The sequence below is a fragment of the Ischnura elegans genome, chromosome 6 (assembly GCF_921293095.1).
Source record: "Ischnura elegans chromosome 6, ioIscEleg1.1, whole genome shotgun sequence".
Taxonomy (NCBI): Eukaryota; Metazoa; Arthropoda; class Insecta; order Odonata; family Coenagrionidae; genus Ischnura; species Ischnura elegans.
In genome coordinates, this window is record NC_060251.1 from 1758607 (window position 1) to 1784485 (window position 25879).

A 25879-nucleotide genomic window follows, 5' to 3' on the forward strand; every position below is an offset into this window, starting at 1 on the left:
GGGCGGGGCGGGCGTCGGGAAGGAGAGAGGCGTCAGAGGCACGCGTGCTTTGGATGAGCCGCGCGAGAGAGCGGCTCGGCCGGTAAGTGATTTTTTCGCGGTTCGTGTCCGAGTCTTCGCGTCTGTATATCGAATTAAGATCTCCCCCCATTACAGCCTTGCCAGTGAAGGTTGTGAAGTATGACAGTAGATCGTCTTCGAAAAAACGGTCACGTGCATGTCTATTTCCTTCCCCGGATGGGACATAAACATTGATCAAATGGGTTCCTGCGGCAACGAGTGATAAAATACGTCCTGAGGGGTGACGCCGAATGTGGTGACAGGAGATATTATTGTGGACAAGTGTGACAACACCTAGGTTAGTCCCTAGGTTATTAGAAAATATCTGAAAGTTTGGGTCCGGCCAGACAAAATCAAAAGTCGTCTCCTGTAGCAAGACGATATCAGGCTTCAAATTTTGGATAAAGGACGAGAGGAGTTTTATTTTAGTCGGGTTTGAAATCCTGGCAATATTTAAAGTCAGACAGCGCATGGTGGTTGCGAGGCGGGGTGTAACTTACTCTCTTTATTTTTTTCACTTATGTCGCCCTCGCCGTTTCCCAGGTCGCCTGGGGCTCTTCGGTGCCGATTTCTCTTGTCTAAATTACGCCCCATCCAAGGTCTCCTCCTCCGCACTCGTCTCCGACGCCGTCTCGGAGACAGGGATGAAGAAACGGCTTCTGGTGACGGTTTGTCTCAGCTCGGGTGGGAAAAACAGGGAGGAGTCAGAGTTCACATGTTGGTGCTCAGTGGACATGTCTTCAGGCGTAGGGGACAAGGAGTAAGATGTCGAAGGTGGTATTGGAAGAGAAAGGGTTTCTATGGTCGGGTTGTCGCTGATTGCGGAGAGTGAAACAGAAATGTTGATTTCCGAATCCTCAGGTGTGAGAGTCAGGGTATCAATGTCCTGTGATGCCGCAAGCTGGCTAGCGGTCTTCTCCTCCATTGTCCGGAATAGGTCCTCGCTGATGATCGTGACTTGGGGGAGTTCGGAGGCCATATTACGCCACTATTTTCCGTCATGGCGTCTTCTTCCCGTTCGCGCTGCGTTACCGGCTTGGGTGAGGCAGGGGAGCAGTCGACTGCGGCGGGAGGGGGTGTCGAAGTGTAGGAGGGGGAAATGTCGGCCACAGCTGCAGAAGGGGTTGTCGAGGTCTCGGGGGCGTCCTGCAATGCCGAGCGAGCCTCACGCGCTTGTCGCTTCCGATCCGGGGATCCATGGTCCGATTCGGACTGTCTGGTCCAATGGGGCCTCGTGGGTAAGGCTGGAAATTCGTCTCTCGGTGCGGTCTCAAGTGCGATAAGGCCTCGTGCTGCCTCTTCCAAGGACCTTTCATCCAGGAACTGTGCAGAGGAGAGTGGGGCAGCCATTGCCTCCGCGTAACTTCTTCCGCTGGTGTTCCGTGGGCAGTTTTTTCTCTCGTGGCCGACTTGACCGCATCTTGCGCACGTACGCTTCTGTCCCTCGTATATTATGAGAGCACGTAGTCCGCAAACCTTAATAAAAGAAGGTACGTTGCTGTCTATCGCCATGCGGGCTAATCTCGTACCTGTGTAGAACCTTTGCATGCGGTGGCTTCCCCATGTACTCTCCCAAATTCTTTGAACCTTTCCAAATTGGGATAATTCCTTCTATATCTCCATCAATCCAATCTCAAAGGGGAGACCAATGATTTTTACTTGGACAGGTGTTCCGGCTGTGCTCTAGATGGAGCACTTTGTTCTCCTGTTTCCTCTTGATGGAAAGGGCAGACGTCTCGGTCCATCTTCCATGATTATCTGCATTCTTTCTTCGGTATGTAGTTTCACAAAAACCATTCTTCTGTTAAAACCAAATTGGATTCCATAGATATCTTCATCCAAGAGGCCCAGCGTTTCCGTTAAGAAAATGTAGACCTCCAGTGGTGAGGGAAAATCGTCCTTTTCCTCCGTCGTGAGAAGAAGGGTGCTTCGTCGTTCAGTCGCCATGGTTGGGACTGGGCGCCTGAGCGGGGGCCGAAGCCAAAGGAGTGCCGGCGAACGAGGTCTCGCTCGACGGTCGAGTTTCGCGTTCCCGTTAAACTAGAGCTCGGTAGAAACACGTCCGACTACGAAGGCTACCGAGGCGTCATTCTCCCCTGTGGAAATTTGTGGGCTATACCGGACAAGGTGGTATGGACTGCTGAGCATATGATGCGACTAGCAGTCCAGGTCGTGCGCATGGCGCCACTGCCGGAGAGCAAAGCCCGAACTTTGAACACTAGAGGTGTTCGCTCTGGACTTATTAAAGTATACCGGGACGAGCCACGGTGATAACTTTTTACGGAGTCACCCGCAATGCACTAATAGTGCGAAAAACGGAAACACGGAAATCGAGGGATCCGGGTTCGAATCCCGGTCAAGGCGAATGATTTTCCTCTGTGGATATTTCGCACTATTAGTGCATTGCGGGTGACTCCGTAAAAAGTTATCACCGTGGCTAGTCCCGGTATACTTTAATAAATTCTATTATTTTCTCTCTCCGTCTGCTTAGAATTTTGAGATTTTTAAAAATACGCTCAAATTTGATTTTCTCAAATGAAAACTCATATAAAACGATTGTGGGATTTTCCCAGCGTACATTATTAAATTGAAAAACATTTATTCCTATTGCATCGAAAACAGGTGCTTCCACACCACCAATATTGTCGGATATAATGCTTCCTACAATGCGAATGGTAAAAAGATTTTCATTGATATTATGGCATTTGTTAACTTTCTACCTTTGTGTTCCAATACCAAATCAATTAGTAACGCTTTCTCCAGCGTCGTCATCCTACGTATTTTCTCCTCGTAACGCCATTTCGCTAACAACTACATTGCTATCACGGTTTCCCTTTCGTCAGTCTTTTTTCCGCAATACGGCACAGAAAACGACAGAATTCGAGAAATTTCAGTGACCATTGAACGAGGCGATGATCTCCGTTGGCGCTTCCAGGAGATCGCCTCCTCCGTCGACTCCGCAACACGATGAGGGTTCCATTTGTTGATCGCTCATCCTCCGCAGAGGAGATGAGTTGGAGATGGAGGTCCTACTCTGCAGCGGACCTTAATTAAAGAATAATATCCCTCCTTACCACAAATCTCAGCCAGTTCAAGAAATACAAAAGAATAGGGTAAATTGGGGGGAGACGCCGCATGCAGGATACACTGCGCACTCCCCTTAGTTTCGGCGTTTCCTCACACATTGCGGGAAAATGCGCATTTCAAAGACGGAGTAGATGCCAGAGAATAAGTGAGGATGTCCCGTTTTTTTTCTCAGATTTTATGGCGTAGATACTGAGATAAGTCCGGAATTTTGCCTTCAAATTTTTCTCGCCTTACACTAAATGATTTCAAATGAATTATAACACGTTTTAGCAACGTTATAACTGTTTCAGTGTGCATGCTAAATTTAAAAATCGTTTTTGTGTTGCATAATATTTAATTATTCGTACGCATACTTTGAACATAAATATGCTAAGTTTGTAGGCAACAGCAAATTTAGACTTAATCAAGGTGTAACTTAAATTAATTATTGCCTTAATTTGTTTTTCTACTTGTATTTAGGAATTCTAAAAAATCCTAAATTAAGTCTCTGTTAACTGAACTTCTACGGTTCAAATAGTATTTTTCAGAAAAAGTTAGATAAATATAGCCCATTTTAGTTAAATTTCTTGGTTTTTACATGTGTATCTTTATAATATAATAACATAAACGTAGCTCCAGTTTTACAACCTGCATTTCAGTTGCATTAAAATTGACATAAAAATAAATACATTAATTAATAGACATGAACTATTACTTATAAAAATATTAAATGCATATGGAAAGTAATTGCATATTTTATTTCCCTAAACACTTTAATAATGTGACTATTTTTTTCTTTTTTTAATGAAGCAGCATGATACAAAAATCAGTTTTTGTCGGTTTGAATAGAATGCGGCGTGTCACCCGCTACATATGGGATAGACGGCGCGAGGAAATGTTTTACGAAAATAATTCTTACAGCTAAGAGAAGAATGATGTAAGTATACATTTTAATGCGTGCGCAGAAACAAGACTCTTAACCATATTTACTCCTTAGTTAAATAGAAAAGCAAATTAGGTCAAATTATAGCTATTTTACAAAATGAGCGGCATCTCTCCCTGATTGGTCCCATCCTAAACTGGAGCCGACCGATGCCCACTCACAAAAACATTGACTACAATAGACCGAATATCCATCAATAAGCAGAAAGAAACAGCAAGCATAGTGATGTTGTAGTGTCACTAATCCACAGCGTGATGTCCACGTATAATGCGTGCGAGTTGAAAAAATAAGCGAACGAAATAAAAAATTGGTTAATAAATAAAAATGGAAATTAAAATATGCGTTTACACGCTACAGAGGGATTAATTTCACTTAGGTATCGGAGGCATTCGGAAGTAGCAGCGTATTTCGCTTTGTGAAGCGAGCTTACGTAGCCGTTGCAGGTGGTATCATCAGGCGATGAAACGCAATGCCCGCGAAAGCTCGCTTCACAAAGCGCAATACGCAGCTGCTCCCCAAAGTCTCGCTACGAAAGCCTACGTTTCAAGTAATGCCACATAATTTTAGAAAGGAAATCGAGAAGCTGATAATATATACAATTATAACAAACCTTCGGCAAAAAAAGTTATGCTCCAAACATGGTACATTGCGAAGGAAATCCTGATCCAATTAAAAAAGGGAAATCTTGTATAGGGGGAGTTCACTTCCTTAACTTCTGAGCCTAATCATAATCAATCCATAGATTAGGTGAAAAGTTTCTATTTGGCGCAGGTGATACCTATCGCTTCAGTTCGGGTAACTTCGTTCTCTTGGCGAAATACTGTAAGCAATGACGAATTACCCATAAGTCAAAAGGCACATGATAATTTCAGCGATCAACACACTGCCTCCGCAGTCCGAAACAATTGAAAAGCGCGAAGCACGTTGGTAAGTACATATCACATTTCTAAAATATATTAAACCATGTTTTGCTTATTGCTTGAGACTATCAAATTGCTACATTAATTATTGTTGCACAAAACTGATAATACATTAGTCGTTTTCCGTAGTTGAAGATAAAACCGTACGCCTTGTTTTTCATCTTTTTCGCAGATGTAAACGATGAGTCAAAAAGTCACTCCGGTTAAACTAATGGATTAATATTTTCAATTTTAACCTAACCCAGATGGCACAAAATAAGAGAGCTATCAGTTTCTTGCGGTTTTAGTACGGAAGAAAATAATAAGTAGCTTATCCTACGCTAAGGAACTTATGTAAGGCAAGAATAAGATTTTAGGGAAGAACAGGCAAGGAATGCAGTCAAATATTCTCATGTTAACATAATTTGCTGATGTTGGATAAACATTAAAGGCGGCATAACATCATACCACATATCCTTTGCTGCCTAGAGCTCTGCCGGACATAAATGTAAAGCCTAATCGTGAAATTCAGTGAGACTTTATATGAGCTGAACAACTGATGAGAGATTTTCCTGTACATAGAATATATTTTGACAACTTCAAGTGACTTGCCTCTGAAGATGAAAAGCATAGCATGCGAAACTTTACATGTGGTGGAGAGAAAAAAAGTGAATACGGCAGGAAACCTTGAGATTGATAGCCATGCTATCTATTACACCACTACTTCAATTACTATATGAGATGCTCTTTTATGACAAAACTCTGGTCAGTCTCTTTCTTATTGTTTCCGATGAAACGTTCACGAGCATAAGAGCCAAAAAAAAGTTTTCTCAAGCAATCCAACACATTTACTTGCTCAAAATAACAGCACTTCCGCGATAACACAATGCGCAATAAAGAAAACCTTCGCGGTTCATTCAAATGCAAACCTACTTTTAATTCCATTTATTTAATTACGTAAAACGACTATACGAGTAAAACAACGCACAGGCTATATGGTAAGCATATTAATTACAATTAATTTCATTGGGATAAAAAATACAACATAACAATGGTGTAAAACGGTACTAAAATCACGAGTCTATCTCTCGTCAATTCTTTCGCCGAGCCGCTCGAGCGCTTTCATTGACGTCGCTAGTGAAATTCGCACTTGGCGAGTGTTTACGTTCGCTATATGCTCAACAGTAAGAACGAGAATAACTTTTTCGTCGCCAGAGACACGAAGCGCAGCATTTCTGGCGAAATAGCAAACGAATGAAGATGAGAACACGAATTCAGTCACCGTTCGCCAACCTTTTCGATAAATCGCATTGGCTTTAGCCAGAAAGAACTAGAATCGGGCCGCAGCTGAGAGCGTGTGATAATTCGAAAAATTATTATGAAAATGTTTGGGATATACTAGCAAGCAGCTAGTCCGTGACAACTCTGAAAGCGAGCGTCTCCCTCAATTGGCCCAAGTTCCCAATAACACCAATTCCCGCCACGCCAGTTGAACCTCGATGGTAGATTGAGCGAAGCTTTCGGCCACTCCTCTAAGCAAGAATTTTATCACTACCCTTCATGGATCACCGTCAAAAGTAAGCCCACCTGCCACTCAGTCCACTGCCCACTTCTCCCTGGTCGCCACTTTCCGTGCAAACATTTCATCCGCCTCAAGCCGGATTTAGGTTTGGCGCTGACCGAGACGATGAAGGAGGAAATGGTGACGCTTGGAATGGCGACGCAACCTGCCTCAATCCCCTTCTAAACATCCTCCTCCTCACTTGGAAAATAACCACTTCCCCCCCTGCCCTGTCATCTTGCCCAACTCAGCAGATTTGACAGCGGTGCTGGGGAACCAAACAGCATTCCACATCTGCCAACGTGCGGAATAATGACCTATCCCACCACAAAACTACTGGGTGCGGGCAAAAGATAGACTGCGCGGCCAGATTGAAATCGGAAATCTTTTTGTACCAACCGGTACTTCTAGATCAATAGGTTGGCGGAAAAATATGAAAGAATTGAGTCGCCAAGTTCAAGAGGAGTGATGATGAACGGAGTGGTTTTCCTGGTTAGCGAAGACTAGATAGATTAGGAAGTCGTCGCGACTGCCCACTCATAAATATGCCCTCGGGCGTAGAGGGAGATTTCGGCAGGCGTTAGGAGGGTCAAAAAAGGATTTTGGCGAGCGCTTCTACACAGCATACAAGGAGGTTGACCCTGGAGGCGTTGTTTCTGAGTTTTTAGCGTGCTCAGAGATGCGCCATCTTGGTTTGACAATTTGTGGACTTATACTTTGTTCATTTTATCTCTGCGGGTGAGCTGGTGCGGCACAAGCTAGTGGAGATGAGGGGAGGGAAAGTTTCTCAACATGTGATTTTGCCAATCAGCAAACAGTAGGCGTGGCCTCAGACCTCCGCCTTGTGAACATCGTGAACCTGCTCGTGGAAAGGTGTTGCCAAACCTCACGCGTTCTCCTTGTATGTGACTAAGTATGCCAACGGTGCCTCATTTAGCACGGTAGCTGACAATGTCATGGTATTCTGTGAAAGGATTATCCCCAATGCCTTCCTTCCAAATGAGTAGGTATATTGTCTCGGCGGCGTGGCCAAAATACCTGTGGCCACCTATGACTCACACGTTTTCAGTGACAAAGTAGGGCGGTGATGTACATTTGGCAACGTTGTGTTCGCTCCTCCTCTCTCAATCTCAGTACTACCCCTCCTCTATCAGCGAAGCCATCCGAGAGTGTCCGGGCCCTCACGGAGGCTCACCCGCAGACATAAAGACAATAAATAGACTATTGCCTCTGACTGATATTTTAGGTAGCTAAGTTTTGTTCTGAAAATGCGCTACATTAAGTGAAAATGCTACCCTAATAGGGTAGTTTCCTTCATCAAAGAAAACAAAAGTCATTGATGGCGATTCGTTACCCACCATTAGTGTATTCATAATACACAAATTATTTGGTTTTTGAAATACCGGTTTAGACGAATGGCAAGGGTCAAATTTTAACCTCATTTGAAAAAGGCCAGATTGGCGCCCATGCGATTCCACTCCACGTGACGTCACAGGGACCTAGTTTCTACACAAGAGGATAGGAGTTATGCATCGTCAGAGGCTACCAATGCATGCATGAGGCACAGAGCTCAGGGAAACATGTCTTAATAATCACCTATTAAAACTGGCTAAGGTCGGAAAGTTTTCTTCGCTTGATAAGGTATTAATAAACCTTTTTTAAGCCATGCGCTACCAGACAGGAAAGTACTCAGCTACCTGTTAGCATCCTGCGTCCTATCAGCGCTCAGAGCCTCGATGAAGGTCACCTACCAGGCGGGAGGGGGAACCAGAAATACGTCACACGGAGAGATTTCCTTACCCGTCGCGTTTTCGCGCGCTTGAAATTTTTCACTTTTCATTTGATCGCGAAAAATAGATATCGTCATTTAAAAATCTAAAAGCGTGAAATACGTACTCCAGGAGTAATAATCTTTCGATTCAGGCAATAAAAAAATAATAGGAAACCACCCTATTACTTGCATTTAGCCAGTGATCGTCTACGGAGTTTTCCCATTTTTCACGATACTTTTATTAATTAACTTTGTGTCCTTTAAGCCACTTAACTTGTGGGGATATCCTTGAAAATATACTTCTGTACTGTAATTTTTAGATTTCCATTGGCTATAGTAAAATTTAATACCAGTATAAAGCCAGGGGAATGACTAGTTTACCCTCGTAAAATTTTATTTTCAGCTGAGCAGGATGTAGAACGTAAACGCGGTAATTCATAATAATTTTTCCCTGAGAAAAGATGCTTGAGACATAACTGCACCAATGAATTAAGAAAAAGGGTTTACCTACGGTGTGCGTTCCACAGTTTATTTTAGTTTATTAACAAACCATAAGCAAAAATTTCACGGAATAGCAAACTTTGACCCTCATGGGATTGCCAATGTTTCGGTCAAAGTGGGCGTGGCTTGTCCTTCCCAAGCACCCCCATTCCGGCCTTTATTTCGCTACTCGCTCGAAACCAGTGGTGCCCCCTCCAGTATATATTTCAAACCTCCTTGACAGTACACGAGACCTTACAAATGGTCAAGGAGTTAAACCCGAGCAGTAACTGCCGACCAGAGGGAGTCCCTCAAAGTTCCTAAAAACAACTCTTGTCAGCGGGGCTCATGCAGACTCTAGGGCTGCATGATGCTAGTAATTTTTATTTCCGATTCCTCAGAGCTAGTTTCCCAGTTTCTAGCACAGAAACTGCTACTACTGTTCCATTGTAAGCGAACTCTTGGTGAGACGGTTTATTTGTGAGTTCAGTGATCTCTCGACCATCCGCCAGATATCAGACCAGACCACTCCCGGATTACAGAAAAGCCGGAAAACTGGAAATCGCTAATAACAACGTAATTAAACAGCAGAAGCTATTTCATATTGTATACATGCATGCATATAATATATTGTATTATACACTACATTAGCACACAAATGGAATTGTAGTAAAGTAGGATACAATAACTACTTCCCCTCTCCCTTTCCACCGCGGGACAACTGTTCGCGCATGTCTCCCCTCTCAGCAAGCACTACTTGGTTCCCCTTTTTTCTGAATTGGACTGCGAAGTAGACTACTCAAAATTAGCGAGCTAACCACTTGGTGGCTGGCTGTATAAAAAGCCGGATTTCTGGCAGGGCGAGATTAGTGAAGTGCCGGATTGTAGATGGTGTACTGCACTTAAAAACTTGCGGAATGAAAAACTCGCAAAATATTACTCTCGGGTTGGGACTGTGCGTTGTTTTTGCGGCTCCGATAATATTCAGCGTAATAATCTAGGATGAGAGTTTATTCATGTCTGGGTTGAGGGCGGCATATTTAAAAGGGTTGCACCGAAAATACCAGCATGCATAAGGAAACGCTTCAGCGGGAGAAAAATCATGTGATAATTCAGAGTTCAGCCCAGGCTTTGCAAGCACAATGCGGGTAAGAGATTGATTCCCAGTGAGCTGTGAAATGAAAGGACCGAATGTCGACCCTTAAAGAGGTCTATCGTTCGAAGGTGGTTAATGGCGGTGGACTACTTGGTGGATCACTCCTTCCTTCGTCGTGGCCTTATATTCCCCTCCTATTGCCTCATCCTCCCGGAGTGAGATTCAGTTCGAAACGGAAATGCTTGAAATACGCTAATGTCGAAGAAGTGTGGAGGGGAAAAAGCTAGCCATTGGAAGGCGAAGGAGTTATTTGCTTGCGGTGAGTTATTTGCCGAGGCAGCGGCTACATATCGATAAATGCAAGTAAATGGACGCGGCATTTGAAATAAGAAAATACTTAATAGCATATTTTCATCAGGTTTATAAGGTCGCAAGACTTTAGAGATTCGATTCGTTGGCAATATTTCAACACGGAATGCGCATACATAACTGTTATTGAGCCACCACACTAATTATTCAGAGATTTTTCCCCTCAATAAGGTAAGTATACTTATAGACGTTATTTCCTATTCATAAATTCTATGCTTCGGTTACAATTTGGGAGGATGATTTAAATGAAATTAAATACTTTATGCCTACAAAAAAGTACTATTTTTTAATTTCTGTATTTTCCTCGAGTATTCCCAATAGCGCTGACCTTATGAAACTAAATGCAGGGGATGGGAGCGTATTTTGAGGATTTCGTTGCTAGCATTAGAAGTTTCGCCTGAATAAATGCGATTCAAGGCCATACGAGTGCGATAAAGAAGCACCAACGCCTCTCTCATAGCCATGGAAACATTCGGCAACACCGTGTTTAAGAAACAACGGTCACATGGTTTAAGGTAAATTGTAAATGAAACGCCATGGCCATTAATGGCGTTTCATTTACAATTAAAAAACAAAATATTTAATAGCCATTGGTCATGGGGAAGTGTTATGTTTTGACTGCTCTCTTTATTCAAACTTCTCAGCACATAAGATAATTTCAAAACTTGAATGGAATGACTGTTGATGAAAATGGAATAACTGCTGAGTCTAAGTATTATTTAATTTGACGGGCAGAACAGCGGATACGAGACTTCTGGGGCGGTCTCGCGGCGTTACACTTCTGGGCCGTGGTCTGAAGCGATTAGCTTTTCACCTCTGCACCGCAGAAGGGGGAGGACAAGATAAGAATAAGGAAGGAGGCGCCGCCGCGTTAGGAGCCCGATATGGAAGAAAGGTCGGGAATACCCTCGTAGCTATAGAAGCGACCAGGGCCCACTACCAGCGAAACCATACTTTAATGTTTCTACACGGAAAAAAAAGGTTTGATTAAAACTATCGAACTGGTGTGATAGGGATTATTTTTGTTAAATATACTTAAACTTTGATGCAAATTACTAAGCACTTGATTTATTTTACCAAACGCTAGCGTGAGATCTTGATAGATATATTTCATCAAACATTTTGGTATTGCATAATTTGGTCGATTACACGGAAGAGTTTCGTGAAAATAACCGAATTAATTCAATACGATTCTGAGTTTGATAACTTTTATCGAAGTTATGATTAATTTTACGAAGGTGATTGCTTGTTTGGTAAAAATTATCAAACTCTACATTGCTATGCAAATTTGGTTTGATAGAATTTACCAAGTGTTTCGTAATCTATCGAACGGTGTATCGTTCCTCTTATGTTTATACCAATACACATTTGCAGTTGAAAGATTCTTAAACAGGCCTTAGATTTAAGATAGGTGGGTAGAAATGATTTTGTTTTTATTATTTTTGATGGCGATAACGTTTTAATTTTGTTTACGTTCATTTTTCTGTTTTTTCCTGCTTTAAATTGCAATACTACCCGTTAGCTGGTGCATCAAAGACATTGATTGAATGGCATATTATCATAGATATTAAAGCTGTAAGGAGATGTTTGTGTATTTCGACACATTAAAACTTTAATTAGAGGTATTCCTGAGGTATAATCATTCGCGATCATGTTTAATAACATGTGATAAAAGCCGTGATACTAGACCCAATCCATGCTAAGGATATCACCCCGCACGTTAAAGCCATCTCTGTATCGATGTAATAAGCCTGCAAATAAAGTTTTCTTGCGCATCTGCACTAGATATTCATATGGAGTAACTACGTAATGCAATTGTGTGCATCAAGTATTCCTCTTAACCCGTTAAATCCCAAGCATGTTAATAACTTAAAAATTCCATATATTTTGATGAATTAGCAATAAAATAGACCCAAATAAGGCAAATTATTGATTTTTATATTTTAATTTTTTTTTAGTTTGCGGTTGGTGAAACGATGCGTATACGCAACGTTGGGAGTTCCCCAGGTCAAATGAGCCGTTTTACTTATTTTTCGGAACTCTATTATTTTTGCAAATAATTCGCTTTTATTGTAACCCAAATACGTAATTAACCCAAAATATTGATTAAATTTGGTATTGTTCATGAAATTTAGAGGACCAATCAGTATGTAAATGAATATTGCACTTTTGGTAATCACTAAACATCTGGCAGCAACAAACTCGGCATCGTCGTCGTGAATTTTTTCGTCACGAGCAATATTGTGGCCAACCTTGTCTTTCCTTACTGTATTTCACAAACTATTTATTCCGTTATGTCCTATATTATGGCAAGTTTAGTGACTAAAAGTGTAGTTGCTCAAATCGAAACTTGAAGCTTGTACGTGGTAGAAGGTCCATATTGTCAATAACAGACACTTTGTGACTTCCACAAAGTATTTATAAAAATTTATACTATTTGACCAGTTTCGGCTATTACACCATCATAAAGTACACAGAATATTAAGAAACCGGTCAAATAATAGATATTTTTATATCGCGGAAGAGACAAAGTGTCTGCTATTGATAATGAGTAATTGCTCCTTCACTTTCGCCAAAATATGGCATCATCTTCTCGTCAAAAGATAATTTAAGAGAAATTTTATCAAACCGTAGAAATATTTGGTTGAACTCGCAAAGTATGGACGTATCTTAGAAAACTTATCCCACTGGTCCAAACTTCTGTTACCATTCAGGCGTAAGAATATTTTAGGTTCAACAAAACGCTTCTGGGACATCGTTTGACGCACATTAGGAACGCGTCCTAACTCCAGTAATATTTTTTGCTAAGGTGTAATAACCACTAAACATTAGAACGGAAGAAATGCCACGCTATTGGAATATTTTCTGAGAATTTCACGCACTATGATCACTGGCGATAGTGAACAACTTAGGCTGCAAATGTGAGTTCAGGTTATTTGGAGGGAACGATTGTACAACAGACAACCACAGATATAGTAAAAGCCGATGGAACGGAACATCGCCCCTTCTATATACCGTAATACCCAGATAGCCCTTTGCCTTAGTCAATATACCAAGAAATATTTTTCTTGGAATCCCTGTGCATTCATAGTCACTCATAGTTCTCAAAAAATTTCTTTCGAAATGACCTGCACCCTCATTTGGAGCCTTACCAGCTCATTATCGTCAGCGGCCAGTGGGCATGAATTTCTCAGAAAATACTGCGATAATGTGATCCCTCTTATCTCTCCATTCCTTTTGCTCACTCGCCAACCCCCGCTGTGCACGGAGACCCATTGGTGCCGGGATATCCCCGCCCAGCCTAACTATGATTTTTACCCTCCCACTACCTTCCCTTTGGACCCTAGCCAACAACACCACGTAAATACGAATTTACGATCTATTTGCTAACTCTCACATACTCACTTGCTTTTTGCATACTTGTCAACTGTGGTAAGCAGATCGTTCTTACCTTAGGATGCCAGTATATCTTGAAATTGCAGACGCCTACAGAAATCATTATATTTTCTGGACAACTCTATAGCAAAGTTTTTATGCATCCTTTGTTTAGGTCACAGTAAGTTTCCACTATAGCTCAAGTAAACGCTGATTTAATCTTGCTCGATACGTGAAGTTAAAAATATCAAACAGCCACAACTCGGTGAAAATTCACCACCTGCCAAACATCCTAGTAAAGACCCTTCAACACTTATGTAGATGTATGTTTAGGACTAAAATACTGTACATTTGCCTGAAACTAAAGTTTCACCATAAAAAGGTAACATATTCTTGATAAGCTTTTCATTTTTCAGTCCAAAAAGAAACGGTCTACACGACTACCGCCGCGGCGCGCCGTTTCCCTAGGTTACCGGGGTCCTCCCAACGTTGCGTGAACGCAACACTTGCTTTATTCTTAAATAATTTGAAAACCACTAAGTCAAATTCACCCAATTTGTTGCAATAGCCTAGAATACAAATGCATCATTGTATTTACAGAGAGATATAATCATCGAGTGCCTCAGATTTGACATTAAATGTAAACTTAGAGATAACCTAAAATAACGACTTACATATAAATGAAAAGGCCATTGTAAAAACAAAAGTTATAAAATTTCTGCCGTGAAAAAATTCATAACATTTTAGAAAGTATTGAGCTACCTATGTTAAAAATATTAACTACTTATCTATAACAAATACGGAGAAAAAAATAGCAAAGTTTGCGTTGCGTTCACGCAACGTTGGGAAGAAATGGGTTAAGCTTACAAAGGGAAACTGTAGTCACACCTTATTCACATTTCAAAACAAAGGTTAAATACTTACAATAATAATATATTAGGGCGTTTAGATAATAATATATTAGGGCAGCAACCGATTTAGACCAGTTGTTCGTGTCCGTTGCTACCACGCGGGGGGCTCACGTTCAATGCTTCATGGAGGCTTGTTATTTTTCCACTTTTTTTTGTATTTCTTTTGCAGAACCTTACGCCAAACTCCTAATTTTATCATTTTCAATCATAATAGTGTTTTCTGGTTTGAAAATCTTTCACATGTGCACGCTACATCGGTTTTATTATCTTTTCGATTTTGATAGTTTTTATCGAACTGCTGTGACCATTTCGTTAACAATTACCAAATCAGTTTGATAGAATTTATCAAACTGGTTTGGTAATAATTACTGAATTTTTTAATGTGCCATATGAACCCAAAAGTTTGATAAATTTCATCCGAATTCGATAGTTCTAGCTAAACTTTTTTCCGTGTACAAAAAGGAAAGATTTTCTTATGAGGAAGGAGAATCTTACGGTTTTTCGTAGATAGACGGGCAGAAGAGTGAGGATGAGAATTGTGTCAGCAATTGAGGTGCTCATGAACGAAGTGGATGAGAGAATCTTTATGTGAGAGGTCAAAGGAAAGGCCAGAGTAGAGTGTGATCTGGTGTAAGAGGGTTTGATGGGGCGAACACGATGGCGCTGTGGAAAGAAGACCAGAAGAGACAAGAGGCTTTTAAAATTAGGGCAAGGAAGGAAGAGTGTAAAGGGTGATGGATGGAGGGGAGGAGGACATGAGCGTACCCAGGCAGGGGGCAGAGGGATGATGGGCAGCTGCCCCCCCCCCCCCTAGAAGCAAAATCGCTACAGTCTTTAGGCAAAATCAGTACTGAATTGGAATGAAAGCATTCAACAAATTTTCTTGAAAAGTGATATGCATTAGTATAAGATATGTACTTAACTAAAATAAAACTATTTTTTCAAATGTCACAACTTGGCTTGCCCCCCCCCCCCCCTAGTCATAGTCCTGGGTACGCCTTTGGAAGAGGAACGACGGAGTGCTGGGCATGGTGGGCGAGAAGAATACGAGAGAAATCCTCCGGATGAGTCGCGGAGAAGACGGAGGGTTTGGATGGAGCGAGTGCTGAGCGGGGGGGGGGGGAGTTGAAAGAGAAACGACGCTTGAGCGAAGAGTGACAGGTCAGGGAGGATGCGGAGGAGAACTGGAGTAGTGATTGAAAAGTGTCGGTCCAAATTGATTTCTCGAGCAATCGATTTTTTTATCGGAATGAATAGCTCGATTTTTTCCACAAAAATCTGAATTTCAACGAAAAGTCGAAACGATTAGTCGAAAAAATCGACGATTACATTGAAACAGTTTGAACAAAAAAATTTATATTGCTCGTTGGGAAAATAATCGAAACACACAATCGAATCGCGGAAAAATATCACTGAGAATATATCCTTAAATTGTTAGTACTAAAACTTACAAATGCACACACAATTAAGTTTTGCGATCACCACTAGGATCCATTCGGCTTCCTTCGAGTTTTAAAGAAATATCAACTGAATGACATGCTTTTTTGATGACTGAGGGCGCGCGTGCTTTCCAATTTTACCGGCTTTAGAAAAAGTATTCCACATGGGCGCTGCTGAGGTCAAACAGGTTGATTACACTTGTAATTACTAACTATGGCTACATCTTACTTTATCTGCTCTCATGGTTTTTCAGTATGCTCGACGTCAAGCATTGAAACCATGGTTTTTAATCAACATTTAATATTTTATCTGCAGCACAGAAGGATTGTTCTTTTCCTTCTTTTTACGATGTGTGATATTTAAATCAAATCTGAACTGATGTATGATACACGAAATTTTCAGAGTTGTCCAATGAAAAATTATTTAGCAATGGATATAAGTGAAAGGAAAAATAATATAAAATAGAGGAGGGGAAAAGATAAATAAAAGAGTGCTCTAAATGAAATATGAACACAAACACCTCCATTCAGCAATTGAAAATCTGTAGAGATTTATCCGTATCCATAAAATAACTGGTAAACGAACTATAAAAGTCATCTCTGAAAAATAAAAAAGCTATACAAATATTCCTAAAAGGCCGTTCACTATGAATATCCTGCTTTGTTTTCTATAATTGTAGTAGTGTTGCAATGAATTAACGGTGAATATGACAGGTTTAGAAGTGAGAGAAAATCTCTGTCACACGGCCATAAAATGCTCACTATGCTGTTTACAAAAATAGATTAAAAATTCTCTTTAATAATTAATGGATGCTCTTCATCAGAGGCATCCTAAAAAATCTACCACGAATAACAAAAAATGCTCATAGTTGACGCCGGAAGTCGCTTGCAAAAGCAGCAAGTTAAAATTCCAATTAAGTGTTATAATTTTGCATGTAAATCGGATGCGAGCTGAGATATTCTAGAATTTTCGACAATCCCTCTTTAAAAAAAAACTTTATAATATCTTCGCAAACAACAGAATACACGTCTATGGAACTTTCCATTCATGGTAAAAGAGAAACAAATTTTTTTCTGATTCAGAGCGGTCAAATTCCAGACTCGCCAGATCTCTCATTGGCCACGTAAGGTTGTCGGCGCGGGGAATCAAAACGGTACTTGATAGGCAGGCTTAGCAACCACGAAGAGTTAGTTCTTTTTTTACCAACGCTCTTTTTTCCCATCGGCGAGGAACGAGGGCGGGATAATAGGACGTCGATCACTTTTCCCAACCTCGCATCGAAGAGCGCATTGGCCAGGAGCGCCGCCACAATCTGCGTCGTCATCCCTCAAAGTCACTCACAGCCGTAGAATTCCCGCTCATCTCAGCCGAGGGTAAAAGTCACAAATCCTATAAGGACCTTGGATTGAGAAAATCCAACAATCTTTGCTCAGCGTCAAGGATGTTTCATTGCATAATATGTAACTTCTGAATTCCTCAGATTTGACTGCGAAATGGTGCAATACTTGGAAGCTTAACTAACATTCTAGAAAATGCTATTCCATTTCTATTTCTCTTAAAATTTCCCCAATTAAATTTCACAATTCCGTTAACTATGAGCCTCTTCAACGCTTTGAGGCTAAGAATCATTTTTAGGTATCTTAACAGACTGTAAAGTTAACATCTCGGATCTCATTCATTCAATCAAGGGCAAAGCAATTAGGTAGGTCTCCTCTTCCGCTACACGCAAATAAGCGATCCTCAAGCTCTTAAATCATACTTCACAGCATTTATACTTCCAGTCACAAGATATTTCACCTCTATATGGTCCATCGAAGATCCCTCTAATCTCACCTCTCTTAGCAGTATAACTATCTTCTTCGCCAGAATCGAAAGACACAGAGTTCCCCACTTTCGCAACATGTCTACCAGCTCAATCCTATCTTCTCTGTTAATCCCTGATCTCTACCATCAAATAATTAAAACACATTTAATATTTATTTACAATACTCTAAACTCACACTCTGATTGTCCTCATTTGCTTTCCTCTTTCAATTCCACAGTGCTTATTCGATCCACACGCACGCATTCCTGACTCCACATGTTCATTCTTAGACTATCCTTCGTTAAGCTCTAACTCCACCATTGTCCTTAATCTTTGCTGAATTCACTGCCTGATAATACTGATCCGTTTTTTCTCCCCTTCAACTCTTTATTCACTCCCCTTCAACTCTTCACTTCCCTTCATCTCGCACTGTCCCACTCCCCGTCGAATAAATAAACTTCTTTCTCTACCTCCCTTTCACGTGTCTTGTACTTGCGTTATTTAACATTTTTACGCTCCACTCTTTGTTTTGACTGTTTACGTTTATATTTCATGCTTGTTACTGCGTCGCAGTAATTTGGCAGAATTGCTGTACGTGAGTAATTACTTATATAAAAAGAAATAATAGATACAATGTACTAAGTAGGTGATTCTCGGCTTCCACACTACACTGCCATCGCTGTAAAATACATAAGCCATTTAATTTATGCATTTAAAAGTCCTTGAAGAACTTGGAGCATGAAGATACTGAACCCTTCTCTTCAATTGTAGTAATGTTGCGATGTCTTTACAGTGAATAAGGCAGGTTGTGAAGTGAGTGAAAAATCTCACGCTTTCGCGCATCCATAGAATGCTTACTATGCAGTCTACACTATAGTAGGCATATGTATTTGCAACAAAATAAGAATCTTTCGACATTGTATTGCTAGTCGCTTTTCTCTTAGCCAATGTTTTTGATTTACTTTCCCCACGTTTCGAGGTAGTCTTGAATCTCAGCTTGAGAATAATTTAACCTGACGTGAAATGTTTCTGAAAAAAATAAGTATCGTGTGCCGTTTACAACAAGAATTCTAAAAATATCTATCAAAAATAACAAAAACTATTCACAGTTGACGCTGGAGGTAGCTTGCTGAAAGTTCCACAAAAAATATCAAGTAAAAATTCAAATGAAGTCTTTTAGTGTTGTTTTAAATTAGGTTGCGACAGTTAGTCAAATAGGTGATTCTCAAAAAATGTGCCAGAAAATACCAATTGCACAAGTATCCCTAAAATCCATAACATTTATAAATAAAATAAATATCACAGCTTAAGCAAAATATTCCTAACTTCATCCGCAGATACGTTAGCAGCATTTTCGTAAGTTCAACTTTGGACAGTGAGGACAAAGCTTGTTTGGGCGCGTATAACCTGCTGCCCCAGCTCAGGTAAGATTTCCTTAACTTAAACAACATTCTTAGTAGATACTGAAACGCACTCATATTCCTTCAATAGTTTTAAATTCTAATGATATGTGCTAATCAAATCAAGCATATTCTTTGCTATGCTGAATACTACCTCCGAATACAACTAATGAGATATATTACCGCTGAAAAGCACAATCGGGCCTGGTTAACTTTATTTTTCTTACCTTCGGGGATTTAAATTTGACTCTGATGCCAAATAGAGAAGACTTTATGAAGGGCCGGTTTAAGCGATAAGCAAGGTCCGCAGCCGTGTAGGGTGCCAAGGAAAAAGTGTCTCTATCTCTATGCGCATCGTCCAATAATATATAATCGATTTTAAGCTCTAAAAATACCAAATTCGCTATATAAGAGCAAGCTCTTTTTAAGTTCATACTGATGCTTAAATCTCGACCCTTATCCCGAAGGAATTTGTATTTATTTTAAAATTTATCCTGAGAAAATCCCTGCCACCTCTCAGGTTATTTTTGAGGGGGGAATGTTGTTCGCTTGCACTAGAAAAATGTCTAGAACCGGCCTTGATTTAATAATAATAATAATAATAATATCGTTTATTTTCGTAGGCACTGGGGCCCATGAGAAAATATAAGTACATCTTTCTACATTTCATATTGAGATAGATAAATAAAAGTAAAAGTAAATAAATATATATACATATACAGTCAAATGTGAACAGTGCACATCGCCTAGTACATGAAAGAAACAATACAATATTTTCGACAAAAAAAAATAATAATAAATAATCGCACTTCGATATAACACACTAATTACAAAATTTAAGGTTACAAACAAAAGAAATATGAACAAGAGATATGAACATAAGAAAGTGAATATAAACAAGAAATATGAGCATAAGAAAGTGAATATAAACAAGAAATATGAACATAAGAAAGTGAATATAAACAAGAAATATGAACATATGAAAGTGAATATAAACAAAAGAAATTTAACTTGGGGATAAGGAGGCATTCTTCAGAAACCCATATGTGCTGTGTTTGAACCTATTGATATTTGTACTGCTTCTTATTTGGGCTGGGAGAGAGTTCCATATTTGTGAGGCGGTTACTATGAATGATTTGTTCATATGAGGCGTGTGGTGTTTTGGAATATGGAGGTCAATGTTATGATTTCGGGTAGGTATATCATGAACCTCAGATTTTCTAATGAATTTCTCATACAAGTATGGCGGGTAACCGGTCGTTAAGATACTAAAGGCTAGAGTTATTATGTGAAGGGTGCGACGCTCTTTATACTTAAGCCAGTTGAGGTGATTGTAATAGTTACTGATATGGTCCCATTTTTTTAAATCGTAAATAAACCTTACAGCTGAATTCATGGCCAATTGGAGTTTATTATTGTTTGCGTCGTCTTGGTTAGTGAATAAGGCTGTGCAATAATCCAAGTGAGGGAAGACTAGTGTTTTAACTAATGAAATTCGTATGTCGGGTGTAAGTATTTCTCTGGCTCTGACAAGTTGATGTAGTGATCCCAAAATTTTACGCCTCGCATAGTTTGTTTGAGGCTTCCAGCTAAGGGTTCGATCGAATATGACTCCAAGGTTTTTTACTGTTTCCTCATAAGGTATATTGTGGCTACCGAGTCTTATTTTAGGTAGATTTTCATGGTCTAATTGGGAAAAGAAATGATTGCTACCTATAATTATTGCTGTTGTTTTCTTGTCATTGAGAACCAAATGATTAGCCTGCGCCCAACTGTTAATTCTCTCGATGTCCTCATTGATAAGTGCGATTGAATTAATAATATTGGACGGCGATGAATGACGATAAATTTGAAAATCGTCGGCGTAAAGGTGGTAGTCACAATGCATGAGGATATCAGGGAGGTCGTTTATAAAGAGAGAAAAAAGAAGTGGGCTAAGAACTGAGCCTTGTACCATCCCCACGGGATTAGGGATCCAGTTTGACTGTAGGTTACTACTGACCACCACTGCTTGAGTGCGACCGCTGAGGTAAGATCTAAACCAGTCAACCGCACTCTTTGAGAAATTTAGGGTACTCAGCTTACGGAGGAGCAATTCATGGCAAACGGAGTCGAAAGCCTTGGTGAAATCGAATAGTACTAAGATCGTCACCTGGCGTTTGTCCATTGCCTCACGAATGTCCTCGGTAATTTTTAAGAGTGCAGTTTGAGTGCTATGTCGACCACGGAAGCCAGACTGCAAGGGGTTTAGTAATTTAGCAGTGGATGTATATGAGCTTAATTGATGAAATACAATCCGCTCAAATATCTTGGCAAAAGCGCATAAAATTCCTATCGGTCTGAAGTCATCAGGTGTAGAGGGCTGGGGGCATTTAGCAATTGGGTGTATAAGGGAGTGCTTCCAGGTCGCAGGATAGTGTGCCGTTTGAAGTGAGGCATCTATTATATTTAGGAGCGAGGGCAAAATGACAGGTAGAGCCTTCTTAATGCAAGAAATGGGAATTTTATCATGTCCTTTGGCATTGGAGGTGATTTTTTTGCACGCGCTAAAAACTGAGGACGATGAGACATGTGAGAAGAAGAACTGATTATGATTCGCTGGAGGTGGGATATGAGGTTCGAGGGAGATTTGCGGTTCACTTTTGACAAAGTGATTATTGAGAACATCTGGATGGATATTTAAGATATTGTTATTGGTTTTAGGAGGTAAAATTCCAAGATTACGAATGGATTTCCACATGGATTTAGGATCGCCCTTTATTCCTAGAGTGCGTTTGAAATAATTTTTTTTTGCATTGCGTATACTCTTCACTTGGTTACGTATGGTTTTGTATCTAGTGAGAGTAGCCGGAACTTTATATCGCCGGAACATTGCTCGAGTAATATTTCTTTCCTTTATCTTCAGTTTAATTTCTGGTGTGAGCCATGGTGTCGGGGGATGGGTGACACGTACACTTCGGATTGGAGCATGCGAGTCCAGTGTGTTGAGTAGGAGGGAGTTTAACTCGTTAACTTTGTCGTCCACAGAAATCAGTCTACTGATGGAAGACCAGTTAATCTGGGTTTGATAATGTTTAGAATGACTCAAGGAAGTTGAATCGGTTCACTCCTATTACTAAATATTTTAGGTATCAGTAGGTCATTTGAAAGTGGGCTTCAGTATGTAACCGCGGAATATTTATCTTCATAATTATCATTCAATGACAGGTAATGAAACCACGGGAATGAGAATTCTGTGTGTGATTGGAATGCCGTGGCTAAGCGGTTGTGTAAGCGAGGATGAAGGATTTAGGAGACTAGCCTCAGCGATCACAGCCGCCCGAAACAAAATTGGATTTCAGAGGAAGCGGAGCAGACACTGCGGAACACGATGATTCATTGCCGATAACCCTAAAAACTCGGAGGTGGTAAACGAAGCGGGAAAAATTAAAGTGGGGAAAAAGAAAGATGAGCTAGGACAGCCGCTTTGCCTGTTCTAGAAAAATGTTTAGGCTTTCCGTAGTGGCAATTGCAATACTTTCTATTTTATGAGTGATGATTCTATCACCCACAGTAACGGAAAATTTTTCAGAGATACACTAATTCTTACTAGGGCACTGAGCTTTGGTCACTTAAAATTGAAATATAAAATAAAACATTTAAAAATACGGCACTTCTCATGGCTTCCATAAAAACTCAAATAAAATGCACAAAATACAGCTTTTTACGCTCGCTAATTATCTCTTTTATAAAGTCTCCTGCTTATTCATGCTTAGATAAAAGGTGCTTCTATAATTAAAAGTGAAGTCGTGGTTACCAAGACGTCTCTTGTGATGCATAGACTTTCATTATCTCCAAATGTCGCTCCAGATTTACTTTCCCTTCCACAAGAAAGCTATTAATATTTCCGCTTTAACTATATACCTCCAAAAACTAAAACAACGAACTCAAAATAGAGTGAAAAAGACCCGATCGCGGACTTTAAATACAATAATAGTCCACACCGAAATATGTCTGAACACTCACACTCCCATAGGTTAAAATGCATTGTGACTACTTACTCCGAGAAGAAAGTGGCAATATTAGACCAAATAATAAGTAAGTTACTTGAACAACGTCATTGCTTAGGATTAATTAGAAGAAGAAAAACATTTCCTTATGAATTAGTTATGAATTATGGGTGCTTGGAGCAGACTCAATACGACGCGAGTGCGCACGCGCATATTTGGTGAGTAACTCGCAGGTAGCATAGTGGTGTAGCTGCCACCTACACTACCTGCGCTCAGGATCCTAGTCCGTTGATGATTCAGCGCCATTTAGCAGCATTCATTTGAACTTTATGCCCTTTTTCATCATCGTACATCTTCTCTGATGCACACCCTGGATATATAACCAACAGCCGCCAATGATCAGTTAACAACAGAGTTTATACTTGTCATTCCAGGCGATTTTTTCGGAGACGCATCATAAGAATCCCATCCCATCATGATATCCATTCCCTCTTGTGGGAGCTCCGTGATTTAAGCTTACAATTGACTCGTGACGTAGGTATTTTGGAAACAGTTCATAAAACATTCATGTCAGTAGTGGCGCTATATGCTTCGGAAGCTTGAGCCACCGGAAAAAGTGTCCAGAAGAGAATGCAGGGAGGCCTTGGAGAGCTGGTGCTGGAGGAGAATTCTGAAGATGAAATGGACGAATAGGGTGAAAAATGGGGTATGCATAGGAACAGGAATCTTAAGTTCTAATTGAATGCGTTCATCAAATCAAGCAGATTCTTTCCTCAGCTGAATGCTACCTCTATGTACACCTAATGAGAGATATTAGCATGCCTAGAAATAGGAGGAAAAAGAACACTATGGATCACTGTACACCAAAAATGAAAACGGAAGGCTGGCCACGTAATGAGAAACTACTGTCACGTGGGAAACATAATGGTAGGAAAACTGAATGGAGTGGAGTTCCTCAGAGGAATTTAAGTATATCTGGACTGGCCACGGTGATAACTTTACGGAGTGAGCCGCAGTGCACAAATTCCACAGAGGAAAAATAATTCGCCCCAGCTGGAGGAAGAACAAGGAGCCCATCTTAAGGAAGAGCAACACCAGCCCCAGAGGAAGACCAAGAACAAGTACCTGGCACAGATGAAGAAGGATACGGAGAAGAAGAGACTCAGGGAAGTATGAGAAACTAGCATGGCACAGGGAGAAAAGGAGAGTTAGTGTATGCCGATCTTAGGATTGCAATACTAAGCATGTTTGTTTCCGTATCGTATCTTATCGTTCGTCTCGGAGTTTGCATGAGAAAAATGAAGAACAGGAATCCATTTTTAAATCGACTCCTACAGAGATGCAACTACGACACGACCTTACTCATTTTTTTCTCATGTCTCATTCGAAATAAAGATTGCATATTACCGACTTAGTTTTTTTTTTTCAATAAAAATTTAGCTATAGAAAAATGCACAAAGAATGAATATGAAGGAATTTCAAGTGATCATAAAATGAAGGAAGATTTGAGGTTTTCCCGGAGTATGATGATGTTGAAGTTGTTTCGGGTTTCCCACTGGGTGAGGTTCTCCATCTCTGTCGACGTTTCGATAGCCGTGTCGTCCAGCTTCATCAGGGCTTGATGACGACGGACGACGCGGCCATCGAAACGTCGAAAGAGTTGGAGAACTTCACCCAGTGGGAAACCCGAAACAACTTCAACATTATCATAACATGGTTCAAAAATAATGGAAACTCTCTAAAAAAGGTTGCATTATTTGTCAGTAATACCAACTCATCTGCTACGTAGATATTCCTGTGTGTATAGCTTCCCGTGATTCTCGCCACCATTTTGTGAATATGTTCCTTCTTCTCATCATTTGAGACAAATCACGTCCTTTCAAGATACAGAATCCACCAATCGGCGCCGACGTAGCTCTATTCTTGCGAAACAGGTTTAAAGACCTGGCGCCAGAATGCTTGGGACGGTGAATGTCCCATTGGGGTAAGATATGTCGAGTCCTCTCTCCTCCATCGCTCCATGTTAATCACGCACAAGCGTGTTAAAAACAAAATGAAGACCGATCATAATCGATAACATACCAACAACTGTCAGAATGTCGAGGAATACCTACTGGCAATATTGAAGGTAATAAAGTATATGATATCATGCTCACAACTATTGATATGTTTACTCTACATTTTTAAATTTTTGCTAAGTTGAGGAAATTTAACGCCTAACAAGGGCTACTTATTTTTCGTAAAAAATGCAAATAAATTAAATTCTCCTATTTGGGTCATCCATGTTGTAATGGATGTGATAAATATCTACTTATTCCGAACACGAATAACAGAGAAAAAGAGACATCTAAATGAGGCCAATTTAAAAAACAATTGTTTGAAATTATCATAAAATATAATTCATTCAGTGAGTGCTAGTGGTTTCAATTCATTTGGATGTCATTTCTCCATTTTGGATTAAGTTGTTTCATTTTTAGGCTTATATAATCAAGTTTCGTGTAGGTAAACGATCTTTTAAATCATTTTTATACTACTCTTGCAATTTCCGTGAGATTTTGTCTAATATTTCAGCTGTGAACGGAACATTTTCATTTACTATTTCAGTTAAATTGGCATTCACTCAGATGCAGAGTCAAGTTTAATTCAAATGCGTGGCTGATAATAATGCGAAAAAAGCGGTTCATGCCACATTCATAATGCAATTTCAAGGTTCGT